Source organism: Anopheles merus, chromosome 3L (genome assembly GCF_017562075.2).
Source record: "Anopheles merus strain MAF chromosome 3L, AmerM5.1, whole genome shotgun sequence".
Lineage (NCBI taxonomy): Eukaryota > Metazoa > Arthropoda > Insecta > Diptera > Culicidae > Anopheles > Anopheles merus.
The window spans coordinates 38,416,878-38,432,362 of record NC_054085.1 but is presented as its reverse complement, the minus strand read 5'-3'; the positions used below and the strand labels follow the sequence as shown (position 1 = coordinate 38,432,362).

General features: G+C 47.7%; 1 protein-coding gene across 2 annotated transcripts in view; it reads right to left on the bottom strand.

The window, feature by feature from the left end:
* LOC121598336 (CLIP domain-containing serine protease 14D-like) overlaps positions 1-15,485 on the bottom strand; it is a 196,122-nt gene that overhangs the window by 58,202 nt on the left and 122,435 nt on the right. The window lies entirely within an intron of this gene.

Here is a 15,485-nt window from a genome sequence, read left to right as displayed (position 1 = left end):
GCTCCTTTTCCGATGACATCACAACACTTGTTGGGCTGCGCTAGCGCCAGCAAAAAATCCACCTTGGGACAGCATTCGGGCGGTGTTCTGCTGCAGCACAATTTTGCACCACACTTTCTTTCACCCTCCCGGGGGAGTTTGATGCGCTCCGTGTGTTGCGGCGAGGATGATGCTGTACACTGGTGGATATGGTGATGATCGACTGTGGAGAAGAGGGGGTTGACGCTAATCCACCACGAAAAAAGCGCAGTATCATTACGATACACTCTGGGAACGGCAAGGTTGCCGGCAAGTGACTGCATTGAGTAGTGTGTACACTCTTTGCAATTTCTTCCTTTCTTTCGCTCGCTCGCAACTCTCCCGAGGGATGCAGTTTGACGCCATCGACTGCATTGGGGTTATTGATGTATTCTTCCGGAACGACTCTAGCTACCGCTGTGGTACGCTTCCAGGCTCGTTTCTCGTTGCTTCACTCTCCTGCCAATATTTATCATCATTACCGTGGACCACAGGCGAACGATGAGTGGTCATACTGCACCGTTTCTAGCAGCACGAGAAACCAACATCGCCCAACCTCATGGGACAAGAAACAATTTATTAAAAATGCTGTATTGGAAAAACGGATGCTGCAGTGATGTAATGCTCTGCTGGTGTGCTTAGTTCTTCCGTGGCTATCGAGGGACCCATTAATTGTGTGCTTATCAAATGCCTCCGGCACAATCACAATCGTTTGCAGTGAAAATGATAGAGTGTACAGCAAAGTGTCACATAATCCATCAACTGTTTAATAAGAGGCCCAGGCCCAGGCATCTTAAAACAAACGAAACCGCCACCACCACCACCTCCACCACCACCACCACCACCACCACCAAAGACAGTAATTAAAGGGTATCGTGAAGAGTTTTGCAAACCTCAAAGACAGCAACCATAGGCACCCAGGCCCCCATGGTGCAATGGGAAGTGCACACCGTCACTTTTAAGCTTCAGTTCTCGTGTTTTTCGCTACCGTTTTAACGCTCATTAGCGGGCGGAACAAGGCCTTCAAAACTCCGAACCAGCGTCTCGTTTGGCAGTTTACGGCTGAGAAAGCAAAAGTTTTGCTTTAATATGTTGCGGTGTTTGCGTTTGTTCTTATGCAATCGCATAAAATCAAGCCAGAGTGCTGTGATTTGCTAACGGAAAATTCGATTGCCGGCTCCCACAGCCCGAGCCGAAAATATGCGACGCACAAAAGCGAGTCGGAGTGGATGCGCGATGATGTAATGGAAACTGCATCCCTCCGCCCCTTTTTCCGCTACCGTTTCGCTGCTGTCAGTTTTGTATAATTTCCAGCGATGGATTGTGGGCCGCCCCGCTCGCAGCTTATTGTTCGCTTTGTAACGGCGGATCTTGTGTGATAATTTCCCGACCTCATCGTAGTTACGATAATGAGGTGTTATTTTATCAGCTTTATTGTCTAGTTTTGGAGCGGAATGACCGAAGATTGTGTGCGATGAATTGCGATGAAAGTTTTATACTGCAGATTGCATGACGTTCGGGATGCAATACAGACGTTTAGATCAGGGGTTTTTTGTGTGTTTTTTTATCCGGATGGATTTAGTATTTCAATCATCCGGTACCATAAACCGACTAATCTCTTATTAATTACATTTAATGCGTCTCGTTTTAATCTTTGCGTCCCGAATATCCTCCGCAAAAAAGGCAGGCACCCAGAACCAGACAATGAGGGCTCAATTTGCAACAATCGGCATGAGCAGAATGATCTCTCCTAAAATTGGGCCCGTCAATTAGTGACGCCTGATGAGCGTATTGCATGCATGTGCAACGCACCCAAGCTGCACCTTTGTCTGCATTAACACCCAAACGAAAGCACAATTCAGGCCATTTAGTCGGGCGTAAGAACTGTTAACACCGCCAGAAAGGGCCTCGTATTCTTGTTGTGCATTGTCTTACTGCAAGAACAAAGTGAGGAGACGCTTTCGTAGCGATTCACTGGTCAGATAAGCAAGGCTTGAGGCGATCGAGACGCTCGGAAAGAGTTTAATCGCTTTTTAATGAGCAGAATGCAAATGTTTTTCGCATGTTTTGGGTGAAGTGAGGTTTTGGAGTAAGAAATTATCATAAGAATTTAAAAAAAAACTGGAACATAAATAGCGACGATCGGCATGCAACGTTCAAAATAACGCTCTTAATTTGACACAATCAAACGGAGACTAGAGGTCCCAAAACATCTTGAAGCATCAAAGCAAACATCACAAAAAGCACTTAAGCTCGTATGTCGTGCACCATGACGGTTCGATAAATTTCTTTTTCACCTCACACCCATGCAACCCATACGCTCCTATTTGCGCTGTCTTATCAAACGCACATACTGCTCAAGTTCAAGGGTGAGCGTCGTAAATGGCCTTACCGTTCGCCAACGCATACGCAAAACACAGCAAGGTGGTGAGGCCTACATCGAAAATCAATCAAAAGTTTATCGACGCAGGATGAAATGCTGACGCTCGACGGAGCGAACGTGGGCAGACCGTCTTCCCGGCAATCCGCAATTCCCCCGTGCGAGGAGGCTGCGCTTGACGCGTATCCTTAGAGCGCTGCATGAAGCATGAAAAACTCGGTTTTAACTCGTTCAAACTCGACCCTTACAGAGCCATCCAGCCATCCAGCAGGCGCTCGAATCAGTCAGTGGTTTAATGGATACGGTGCTGGTGATGCGCTACAGTTTCGTTTCCGCTTCAGCTCACCATTATTATCATTCGGTGCAGCACGTACTCGTATACACGCTGTTCCGCGGGTACGATTCATTGGACACACGAGTGGGCCTGTCACTGCTGGGAAATGTTTCCAGTCTGGCGCATCATTATCGACAACGCTCGGGAGAGGTTCGAATAAAAGGATGAAATTTTGCTTTTTAACCTCCCCTTTTTGGTTTGTGATTGCTTTTTGTTGCTTACCCGCTCGCGTGAACGGCGTGTTTGGAGACGGCACAAGGGTGCATCGGTTGATTTGTAATGGTGGCGATCTCTTGCGCATGGTGGTAAAAGTGCAATGTTGTGTGAATTTCAACGAGCCATTGAGCGAAAATAGAAATGACTGTGATTTGGAGTGGAGCAGTACGTTTGTCAAAAGCGCTAGAAGCTGAACGAGGGACAAAATATACTTTTAATGTCTTGCAACTAAATTTGATCAAACGACTTCAACGACTCTGTTGAAGCATAATGTAACATTATTTTTAATTATAAATCCTCTCCAAAATATGTCTCCTAAAAATACCTTCCAATCGCCTCTAGGACATTGCGTTAAACAAACACGGCAAAACCGCGAGTGGGTCCACGGTGGCGCAGCAGAAAAAGCAGAAAAAACAAACTCTGGGCCCGCATAAAGCAAGCGACACCCTACCCAGCGGGCAAAACGCATCCAAGTGCACATGGCGATGATGATATCCTTCCACCCGTGTAGCCCATGTCACCTTCCGTTTCCGTGCCACAGCCTGGCTGGGAGCTGATTATTTAAATGTCAACGAGCGTGCGTTCGGTTTCCGTTTGCAGGTTGGTGTGAATAAAATGTGATCTTTATTCCAATCGAGCTGAAGCGAAGAAACGACGTTGGCCCCGTCTGTGTCGGTGTGTTTGCGCTTTCGGGTTGTGATACTTCCATGTCCCGCGGATAACGCGTATCGCCGTGTGTCGCACGCTGACCATTTGCGCAATTGGAGGTTTCGTCGCCTGGACGGGGTGTGATAACGCATTAAAAGCTTCTCTGTGCGCTTTAAAGCGAAGGATTGCATGTATGGTGTGCAGCAAGGAGGTAAAATAAGGGCAATAAGTTCACACTTTTGCAGCAAACGGAGTGATAGCCCTCCAAACAATTGTGCGTAAATGAGTCATTTCACCAAAAACGACGAATCTTCTCTCCGCGCGAGCAAATTTGAACAATATTTTTTTCACCTGAGGTGAGATTCAATTTCCAGTAAGGTGAGAAACACCGTTTTACACGCAAACTGGCAAGGCGTGAGATCAACAAACAACAACAGTAAACAGTAATGCAACAGTTCGCCGGGGAGGAAGCGCGTGTGTCGATCGGGATTGGGGCGGAATGTTTGCACGTATTTCTGCGGATATATTGATCGAAAGCTTGTCGCTTCCCGTTTTCACTTTTCGCCGTTGTTGTGCTTCATTTTCTGCGCGCTGCCTCACCCGAAACGACGCACACGGTACAACCTGACAGCAGTTCAAACCGAAGCAGGAAAAAAACGGACGTCCCGAAGTCCCACCTGCTGCGTGAGTGCGGCATTCTCGCGCCATGGCCACCCAGAGGCTGCGGGTGAACGCCACGAGCGAAACGGCGACACGGCGAGCATACAGCAATCCGCAAATAAAATCCGACAGATAGAATTTCAATTAATTTTTAATAATATTTATTGGACAGCTCATTTCACTATGAATTTATATCGAATCGGGTTACTCTCTTTTGCTCTCTCTCTCTATCTCTTTCCCTGGTGCTCACTTGCTCGGATCGGATCAGTTTGAAGGGTTGTTGGGTGCACCGGGAACAGCCTCAGCATAAGCCTCTGTCTGTGGTTTCAGGTGGAAGGTGGATGGATACTGCGGGATTTCAGCGCGATCCCATGATGGATGGTTGGGATGAAAAATAAATGAACATGCTTTGTGCTTTCGTCCGGATTGCTGCCGAATTGACGGGCAATTTAAAAGCTGGGGGCAGCGAGTGCAGCCCGCCCGAAGATGCACTCAACCCTCTCACATGTGCTGTTCAGTTGTTTTGGTCGCTTTGCGAAAGGAGTTCGACCGAGTTTGGCGAGCTGATGGGAGCGCAAAAACAAAGAGCTGGAAATTGCTGAATCATGCTCCATGGTGGAGGTAAAAGATGTATTAAATTATCATATTTCGAGCGGTTTTGATAGTGCAGCAAATGAGGGCTAGCGACCTTTAAATGATTGATGTGCTGGAGGAATGAAAGTAATAAGGATTTTATTTGCAGTCGCATTTAAACAAACAGTTTGAAATATCAAAATATCATGCATTCGCACACGCAAATAAAATAGCCTCGAAGACGCAACGATTAAAACGATATTTCACCCACGATCGAATGTCAACCGAATGCACCGGTGCGTTATCTAAGATCACCCATCAAAGAAGGCCACTTTTGCAAATCCACAATTTTATGGACTATTTCCTGCCCCGACCGGCAATTCCAATCCTCGCGTCTTGGGACAAAAATCTCCCACGAATCAAAGCCAACGATCCCAACGGCGGATTAAGACAAGAAAAACAGAAACCTGTTCCCAGCCGTTTTTTTTTTTTTGATGGTCACAGAAATTCTGAAACTGCATCCTAGGCCGAGCAAGTCAGCCCGATTCCAGCAAGCCAGCGACATAATCTGCTAAGAGTAATCGGGTTGTAAAAATCAGCGAAAACACGTTTTGCGTCTTTTCTCTCCTCCGCTTGTTTGCTCGATCTTGCAACCTTCTATGCACTCGGAAGAAATTGCATAAATAGAGCCTTCGGGAAGAGCGACATCTTTCACTGGCAGCTTGCAATAATTTAACTTTTTGATGTAAACTCCTTCGCGCGTTTGATCCACGCGTTCGTCCTACTCCTCTGCTTCGCATTTGCTCCATTCTTTTTTTCCGTTGCTAGACCAACTGCGGCCATCTGAGCTGCCGCTCTACAAGCAGCAGCAAAAAGTTCTTTCCACCAACTTGGAAAACTGTTCCACAACTGGATCCGGAGACGAGCCGAGACGAAGCGAACGCAAGAACGGTTGATGGTTCTTGCGCGCCATCACCTCCCACGGCAGGGTTATGTAAGATCCGGCAGCCGTTCTCTGCACGGTTTGCAACGGGCGCGCCATTTCTGGCTGTCTGCCATGACGTGCTTCCTTAACCGTAACTTTATCAGACAAGGTGAGATGTTCATTAAGATAATTTATAGGCATTAACAAGAGTTATACCCAGTAGTTCTGCCCGGAGTGTGTCTTCCCTTTGGCTCTTTGCAATGTACCCAGAACTGCTACTACTTTCGGGAGGAAGGTGGAGGAATCGGAATCATTGGATGAATGTTTTGCGCTATCGCGAAATGAAAGTGCACCGTAGAAGTGTCTTCTCGCATTCACCGAAATGTGTCACGAGCTTCGCCAGAGTTGCAATTAGATATGGATCCGGCGACATGTTTGGATCGGCTTTCGCGCGCACCGAACCAAACCGAACCAAAACTGAACTGGCATAGCATAATCAAAACTCGTTAGACCGAGTGACGAGCGAGCGGGGCGATGATGTATGTTGCTGGTATCACGCTTCATGAATCTAAATCGAATCGTTCGCGAATGGGGTCCTCCGAAGGGGGTGGATTTTTACGACCAATTGATTGCTGTTTACAAATATAAATTTCTTCTACCCCAAAATGCTCCTCCAAATGTTTGACAACCTCTTCAGCGGTTCCCGTTGGGCTTTGGGCGCTGCTCTTCCAACAAACAGCGATCACTGGACGATCGTGTTGTTTGTTGTTGTTGTTGTCGTTGTTTAAGATAAATCTCTCCTTCGTCAACCACTCAAACTAAACAACCGAGCAAACACATCTTCTATTCACTCGTGAAATTATATGTTTGCTTCTGCTCTCTTGGCAGCCGGTGCCGGTGCCCTACCCGGCAACCATCACTCAAACAAATCGAAGCTCTCTTCTCCTCTATCACGCTCTCTCTCTCTTTCTCTCACTCTCTCTCTCTCTCTCTCTCTCTCTCTCTCTCTCTCTCTCTTTGGGTCTTTTTTGCGCAAACAAACCCGTTGGTTGTCGTGAAAACACACATTTAACAACATCCAACAACCTCCAGTGTCAACAGACACTTCGGTGGACCACACCACGCCCCTGGGGACGAAAAAGGTGCTTAAGACAATCAACACAACAATGTCATTAATCAACACACACACACACATCTTGATGGGTGCCCTCGCCTAATATGGCCCGGTCGCGCACTCTAACCAGGGCAGCAGTGGTCCACGCGCCATCGCGACCCTCCACAATCTGCACCGGAGTGGTTAGAACATAAAAATCAAAACAGATCCCCAGCAATTCCACAATATCTCCGGAGGATCCTTGGAGGATGCGCACGGAAGGTAGGCAAAATGCTGGCAAAATGGACACGGCGCTCGAACTACTCACCCGTGTTGGAGATCTCGAGAGGTTCTCTAGGTTCGGGGTCGAGAACTTCACTGCCGAGAGTGGCGATAAGCGAACGATTCCTCCAGTGAACCACTGATTAGCATTCTTGGGGAGTTGATAATTGCTTCAACTTTTCCAACCATCCCCCTTCCTTTCAGCTTTCCCTCCCGCTGGGGGGTTCTAGAAGAATTAATCATCGACCTCCCTTAAAAGGGTAGTCCAAACACATACACACACAAATACACAGTATGGGTCCACGGTAGGCTCTCCAATCTTCGGGTCCCTGGGTTACGAGCATCGTAGCCGTTTCGTAATTTGTTAAACGACACCTTATCGGGCGCTAGCGATCCGTCTCTCCATTCCACCTTACCGTAACGACCCCTAGGGAGAAAGTGACCACCAGATCCACCACTAGGGACGGCATCCATTTCGGAATGTGTTTTTATAAGAATGTAAATATTTATTCCGGGCTAGTCTAACTCCACCGCAGCCAGCCAGCGACGACCGTCGGTCGGTCGGGTGGAGTGCGTTTTGATTGATTGTGAAAATAAATGATGTGCTGGTTTCTGACACCGGTGCCATTAATATTGCGGTCACTTACGCCTCGTCGCCTGCGGTGCCGCGTCATATTTGTTGCGAAGAGGGAAGCAACTGCTGAGTAGCGTTGGGTAAAGGTGGAAGTGTTTCTAGCATGACAAAGTATCTCCGAGGAGTATAAAAAAACACAACACTTTGTTTTCTGAATAACTTGTGGGTAGTATCGGTTTGTGCTAATATTTTATAAAATATGCTAGAAGTTATGTGATGTTATTGCAGTTGACAGAAGTTGCCTAAAACCTGGCAAATTCCTCCCAGAGTCCAACATTTTACCAAGAAGTTCTTTGAATGTAGGTCACAATTCCTCGTCAAGATGCTGCAAACCTCATCCCAACTACACCTATTATGACACTCTCTTTACCTGTCACGATCCATCAGATCCAATTTCGCTCTCTGTCTCCCGCCTTCCTGCGGAGTAGCATACCGACCCACTGCCAAAGTGCTGAACAGTTCACGCCCGGTTCAACGACTCCCGAACGCAATGGTTTCAAGAGAACGCCAAAGACAAGCGGTAATTGAAATCTTTCCGGACTGCGGGCGAAAAACGACTCGCGGTAAGCGTAATTGCTTCCCATGGCCATTTGTTTCTCTTACGTCCCTGGTGCGTCGACTGTCCACGACTCCCGGTGCACGTCCGTGCGATAATCATGGCAACGGTGGGGCTGCATGGCGCATAATTGCTGCCCGCTGCAAACCCAAAGCGGACATGACAAGACACGATCATCGCCACACGCTGCGTACGGCAAGGTGCATGGGAAAAGGCAAGGATCGAGAGTGTCAGTGCCGAGCCGGTCACTGCTGCGTTCCTTTCCGGGGAACGTACGCGCGTCAAACATACACACACACCATTGAGATTGGATATCAGATATCAGCAGAAGCGCTCGGATGGACAGTTCTGGACCTGCCCGACACGTTGGTTGGTCTCGTTTCCAATGCGGATGATCGCTGGCTCCGAAGTCCGAAAAACAAAAACAAAACGCAAGTCGACCGAAAGGGTGAACCCTTTCGCCCCTTTTTCTTTAGCGGATCGCTTGTGCAAGTAACACCTTTATGCACTCTTTAAGACGTTGATTACGATCGCATAAAAGAATATATATATTACGATAATTTTCTACTCAAATTTTCCATCATGATACGGCGGCTGCCACCATTCCACGATCATCATCATCATCATGATCATCGTCATCATCGTAATCATAAGCGTACGGATGCGCTTTCGCATGCTTCGGTGTGCCCTTTTGCATGCCTCCTGATCCTCTGTAGCCGTCCGCAAAAAGAGGCGTCTTCAGTTTTTTCCTTCCGCTTGCCGTTCACTGGTTGACCCCTAAAATTATGTCGACCTTCGTCGTTTGCGTTAAACTTACGTGCGGTGCAAGCACCAAGCATCTTCATGCCGGGTGACCCGGAGGCGTACAGGAAGTGCTTGCCACAATTGGATGCACGTGTGTGTGCTCAGCTCGATCTGGCTGGCTGCAACACTGGAACGGTCTTATCCCATTGCCCGTCCTTTTGAACGAGGTGCGCGTTAGCAGCGTCTCAGAGCGTTCGGAAGAGTGATCAGAGCAGGAGTGTGAGTGGTCTCATTTTGTGCTAATTAATTAGCCCAGCTTTGCAGGCAAATTGGGATGCATTTCGGGAGTTTGTAGTTGGTTATCACTAATGATGGCTCTTTAGAATGAATGAAGCACAGCACGATGAGCGCCCCTGTTATTACAGCGCAACGAACAAACGACCCGGGGCCAACCCTGCTCGACCCGAGCTTAAGAACGACGTGCAAAGAAAGTTGATGTCGTCTGCGGTTTCGTACTTAACTTTATCGCTTAAAGTTTTGCGCACTCTTTAAATCTAATCTCGGGGAGCGTACCCCGGGCGGGCCGAGCTCGGTACCACCACTCCGAGCGATGCATTAGCGAAGCAGTTATGGTTCATTTGGCCACCACTGATAGGGGTCACTTTATTTGCCGGGTTAAAATATGATCCCCACCGCGCTCCCTTTATCGCGTCATAATTCCAGTCGTACGTCAGATTGAGCGCTCGTAAATCAAACGGCGGTCTGAGGCTCTCAACTGGCCTCGCGCGCGAGAACTGAGATACGGATAAAGCGTCCGAGCGTTCCATCACCGTCCGTTTGAAGATGACGGACTGGACGGGCTAACAATGTTCAACTTAACTTTCCACCCGTCCCACAAACCCTGGGCTTAACCACAGCCCGTGCTTTACACAAGCAAACCGCACAAGAAAAACCTCAACTCACACTCGAGGAGAAGACGAGCAGAAAAACTAGACCACTATCGCGGTAGTAAAACCATCTTGCACTGTGGATGTGCTGAGTGCATGGGGGCAAATTAATCGAGCACCGAGGAAGTGCATCAGTTGATGGAAGGATGCACTGATGGATGGATAATGGGTGGTGGAATATGGCCTGCAGTTTGAATGGCAGACGCAGACTTGCTGAGCTCATCATGTCAAGGATTATTATAGATATTTGAAGCATCTAAAGAAGTTCTTAAGGGTTTGGAAAGAATGTTTCAAATGTGTTGAACATGCTTCTCTTCACACTTTAACGCCTGAAGATATGCAATGTGTATGACAAATTCAACTTATTTAAGTTCAGTACGGTTATTATACATTATGAGAAGATGTTGGACTTCTTAAAAGAGATTGTTTTACAGCATTTGTTCAATGTCTTGGGTACTAAGATCATGAAATTTACAGTTGCAATGCGATGGTTTAATTCACTCCTACATTTGGACGAAACTATCTCCAGCAACACATCCACCTGTGCTAACGCTTCATTTGCAAATCTAATTTCCAACCTTTGAAAGATGGCCGATAAGCAACGAAATCACCATTATAGGCCACACTCCAATCCTAATGCGCTGCTGCCGAAGTTGATAAGCCATCACGCTTCTACGCTTTCTCGGCAATCGGGAAGCCAGATTGGATCCTTTTTTGGAAAATAACTTCGACGCAACGGACCACTATCGCCTGCCAGCCATCTTCCTTCGCACACTAGGAAACAGCCACCGGTCCGGCGTACGCTGCAGTAACCCAAACCGATCAACTCCGGTCGCATTATCATTCAATCCAAAACGGCGCACTATCGCAACTGCTGCTGCTGTTGCTGCTGCTGACGATCGAGCTGGATGAAAAATGACTTACCAATGCGACAATCCGCAGTTAAACGATGGTCCCTTCTGCTCGCGATGGCTGCATCGATCGCTTCGCCGGATAGGAGAGTTCCTCGCGCTCAGATAAGCGGGCGTAATTCGCCTCCGCCACTGCGCCGTCGACTGCGACACCAAAATCAGCGAGTAAATAAATTTAGCTCTTAATGTACCGGCTTGCTGCCCCGCGTGCACACTCACCGGTGCTCACTGTGACGCAGAAATGGTTATCATTTTCAGCTAATAAACAGTTGAAAGGAAGCACCAACGATATATTGTTATTAACGGAGTGTACGGGGTGTACCTCGACTCCGGCAGACCGAGGTTCAAGCTCGGATGTCATTTCTTCGATTGTCCTTCGCGGACCCGGCCCACAGTGCAATGGCAAAGCGCTGCAGCACAGCGTCACCACATCCACGCGTCGCGTACGAAATGGTGGAAGTAAGCATCGGCCGATCGAACGAACGGGCGAATTGAATCGGAGGCTCATGTGATGTGCATCTTTATGTGGCCCGTTTGGCTGCTTTTCGTTTTTTTTTGCTGCCTCCGACCGATCGCTGCCATTCGGACTTTATATTATGCTTATCGTCATTGTCTTATCAGGCGCATAAATTAGGCACCGCTTGCGGAGAAGTGCACGAATGTCAGGTGAAAATCGCAAATGAAACGGCAGCATCGATGGTTTCGATTCCGTGATGCCCACTCGAATCGAATTGTTTCAGTTTTGTTTAAATGCTTTTTGGTCCGTGCCCCCGTGTGCTGGAATGCCGTACCAAAATCGGATTCACCGGCAAGATGCTGCCGATAACGAACGCGCAGACACATCCACACAGCCACAGATCTGCTACGTTACACAGCAAAACCGAGTCTCCAGCCTGCCTCTTTCGTTTGCGGTCGCACCGGCGAGATTTTGTGCGAGAATATTTTATAAATTATTATCACCAACCAACTAACGGCAAACGTCGCCAATCGCTGCCGGTGGAGGACAATCGATAAGGATCGCGGTGCGTTGTGTGCGATTATCCGGCCAAATTGGGACGGCCTCGGATGCGTGCGAAACGGGAGTGGGAATGAATTGTCTTTTGGGGTTGGTTTCGTCCGCCCGAAGGCTGAACCGTTTCGGAACGATGATGAATTCCAGATGAAAGATTAGCGATTTGAAGCGAATGAAGAATTTCTGTCGAGGGAGAGCCGGCTGGAAGCGGATCTAAAATCACAGTTATTCGCAGAAAATGTTACAAGTTGGGTGGGTAAGCTTTCTTTATGTACTGCACAGCTTTGATTGATTTCTTTTCCATAAAAAGCTCATTTGTAAGGTTTGTTTAGGTACATTCATTTCGCAAACTCAACAGTGAAAAACACCTGTTGGAGTGCAGGTCGACTAGATTAAATAGTTACGAAACTATGGCGAAGAAGCGCCAAAAGAGCAGAAAAAGAAACAAGTGAAAGAATCTAACACAGCGTACCATAAAAATCAACCTGTACCCATCGTCTTGGTCGTCATTGTTGCGCAGCGTAATCATGGCACTTTTTGTGCCGTTTTCCCAGTTTTCGCAGCCCTCTTCTTCGTGCTTTAGTTTACGATCGTGCCAACAATTATGCTCCCCCACCCCGACGACTGCAGCATGCAATAGCTTCCTCGCCCTACCAACCCCAGGGAGACCCATTTACATGCAACAAAACTGGCCCATAAATCAATGCCCCGAAGCCATAGCGTCCCAGCGTCCGGCAGAGAGAAACAGCGGACCGCTCAACCACCCCAACAGTCAGGCCCGCTTTGCGGAGGAAAATTACGAAAATCATCCCTGTCTTGCGTTTGATTTCACATTTATATCCCCATCGCAAGGGGAGCGCAAGGACGGAGGACGAGACATTTCCCTCCGAATGTGCAGGGATGGAAATCGATGCCATAATTTATGGTTGAATAATAAAATATTTATTTCGCGGCATAAAATTCACGAAAACACATAAAATATCATCAAGATTGGGGCGGGTTTTTTTTATTTGCCATGAGGCACAGGAGTCTGTGAGTGAGCGGTTTAGCTGGCTGGATGCACTAACTGAGCTGATTAGATGAGTGGTATGGAGCAGTGGAGAGGAAGAGAAAAAAGAAACGCTTCTCGTCACGAGCCACACTTACGGTTCTCGAGCACAGATCGGGAAAATTCTTGCCACGACCACACGGATGAGGGAAAAACTTTCCATAAGCTCGTCCACGGCTCGTTCTCCAGCTCGATCGGTAAAGCATTGATGCTGCCCAAGTGCTTCAGTGCTGGCCGGAGTTTCCTTACTTTACGCCCGAGTACCTTCGGGTGCCGGGCTATTGATGCATTAAATAATAGCACAAAGCAGGCGAATCGAATGCGGAAGAGGAGCAAAATATGAAACCGTAGTACCGTGCGGGACCTCAGACTCATAAGAATGATGATCAAGGGTGGGGGGCAAAGTCTGCCCGCCACTGCTGCTCATCGATATCGTACGGGGTCAGCGTTGGAGGGAAAAAGGTGAACCATTTGCCCAGGTATGGAACAAGAACATTCCGATTAGAATATTGAGGAAAAGTTAAAAAATATAAAATATCTTTCAGCTAGATATTCGTTACATGTAATGCAAACCGCTTTAAAATATCTAATTCAACACAATTAAACTACTACTTTGGAAACATTTGAATAAATCCTTTACTTCCTTCTCAGTACATTCTTTCCCATCCGTTGCATAGGCAATATCGATTGGAATAATAAATGTTTGCCACAAATACCGAAATGAAATGAATAACGAGCCGGTGAATAATGCGAACGGGGCCTCGAGGAAGGTTGCACTTACACCAACCAATACCACTGGCACCCCAACCCGCAGCAGGAAAAGTGCAACCAACTGCAACCGAGAACAAGCGAGCAGAACAAAGCATAAAGAAGGCATGGCAAGAAACGAACGCCGCTCAAGCCGATCTTATGGGTTTTACTATTTTAGCTTATTTTCCTCGTTTCTCCTACTCGTTCGGTGGCAATCCTCGAGACTGACCGCGGGGCAGAGAGAGAGCGAGCGAGCGAGCTAGCGAGCGATGGATCAAGTGGTAAGCAGACGGTTCGGTCCAACGCAAACGACGGCCCCGAGGAGCAGCGCTGATGCAGTTCTAATAAGGGAAGAAGAAATGTGTTGCATCCGATGTGCAAGCCGGGCGAGCGCTCGGACGAGCAGGCCAACGTCAACCATCGAAAGCCCTAGGGCAAGGACAGCCGTTTTGGACAAGAGAAGGGGAGTGGGAGCCAGGAGCCAGAGCTAGAGACAGCCACCAATGGTTGCATTCTCGTGGCACTGGGGCTAGCTCCGCAACCCCGCAACGATATGCAATTTATGTAATGAACGTATAATTATTTATGTAATAAACATAATCAACATTTATATCAGTGGGCATTGTTATTGTGTGAATGTGCCGCCGTCCATGCGAAGTGGCTAGGAGGGATGGGGACGGGGGAGCAGAAAACGTTCGTGCGAGCGAGCCGAACCGATTCTTTATTGCCTGGGTTCGCATTTCGAGTTCGATTTCGCGTTGGGGCGATGGGGAAAATTCTCAAGAGAACCGCACCGATCCCGGCCGCCGATGTTTTAAGCCACCTTGTTTAACCTGTCAGCCCTTTTTTGCCTCCTCCTCCTCCGAGCCCTGCTCAAGCGGGCGGGAATGCAGCTATCAAAGCCCATTGGCATGCCTTGTAGCTGAGTGAGCACGAGAGCGCATGATGATCGCACACAGAGTTGGCCGTTTTGCCTGCCCATTTCGAGTGGGTGAAAATGAATAAAATATTTTCAAAGGCCACTTTTGCTGCGCTCGACAAACACAGGCCTTTTGGAGCTGGCATGATATGCCTACGTGCGCGAGTTTTCTACGCAAAATGTGTGTAATTAGTGCACGATGATTCGGAATTAGATAATGATAGGATTGCGATGCTGACGCTGGCTGGAAGTTGGGCCTGTTGGCTGGCAAACAAAATAATAATAATTGCATAATGAGCATGCTTCTGTGCCTGGCTGTTGGTGGTGCGTTTCGGTCGAGCAGGCTTCAGTGGTACTCGAGATCTATGTACCTAGGTGGAGAGTGTATATCGCTATGGACACAACAATACTAGTTTATGCAAATAATGACCATGCTGCTGAGAGAAATAGTTGCATTGAAGCGTTATAGATTTATATTATTGGTTAAATTTTGCAGAATTTGCAAAAATGTATAGTTTGAACATACCAAATTGACATGAACTTGGTTTTGAGAAGACTATTTTTAATAAACTTTCGAAAGTAAGCTATGTTATCTACAACAATCTTTCCAAATGTCGGCTCATCTGTGCGAGCAGCGAAAGTTTATCTTGATATCACAAATTAAGCTTCTTTCGTTCATGGCACGGAATTTTCCCTCCCATTATCATGATGCAACACCCCAGCCGAGCGGATATTTACACTCCAGCCGGTTAGCGGGTGCGTTTGATTACGGAAGGAAGTGAGGTCTAAACACGAGCATTTGTCTAATACGCTGTAAGTGGGGAGTCGAGCCGCA